Consider the following 506-nt stretch of genomic DNA (forward strand, 5'->3'; position numbering starts at 1 on the left):
ACTTGGTGTAGGATTATTAAGAAGCAAGCTCTACAGTCCTGCTGAGTCAATGGACAGGATCTATTTTCAGTTCTCAACTTGTCCTGAGATGCTGTAAATCTCTTGCCGAGATTTGAATCAGTGCAGCATCTGTGAGAACCAATTAAGAATGCCACATCATCTAGGAAGAGAGCAACAGAGTGCTGTGAATTTTTATTTGGATGAAAGTGTCCGAAAGTGAAGAAAATTAGCCAGCTACCTAGTCACGCAGTCAAATCTTTTGTTAACAAAAGGACAAAAAAAGGACCTGCTTTGGTTGGCCCAATTCCAAATTCTCTGAGCAACTAGATTTTCTTTTTCCTACTTCTCCTGACAGTACCAAGCTGGATACCGTTTGGCTGGAGAATCAAGTTTTCCTTATCGACTTCTTCGTCTAGGTGCTTGGCTCTGTCATCAGACCTCTTGCAGAGGCTGTGCCCTTACCTCCTGATCACCTGGTGCTCACTGGGTTCCTAACTATCTGCCTG

The sequence above is a fragment of the Ursus maritimus genome, unplaced genomic scaffold (genome assembly GCF_017311325.1).
Source record: "Ursus maritimus isolate PB19 unplaced genomic scaffold, ASM1731132v1 scaffold_12, whole genome shotgun sequence".
Classification (NCBI taxonomy): Eukaryota; Metazoa; Chordata; class Mammalia; order Carnivora; family Ursidae; genus Ursus; species Ursus maritimus.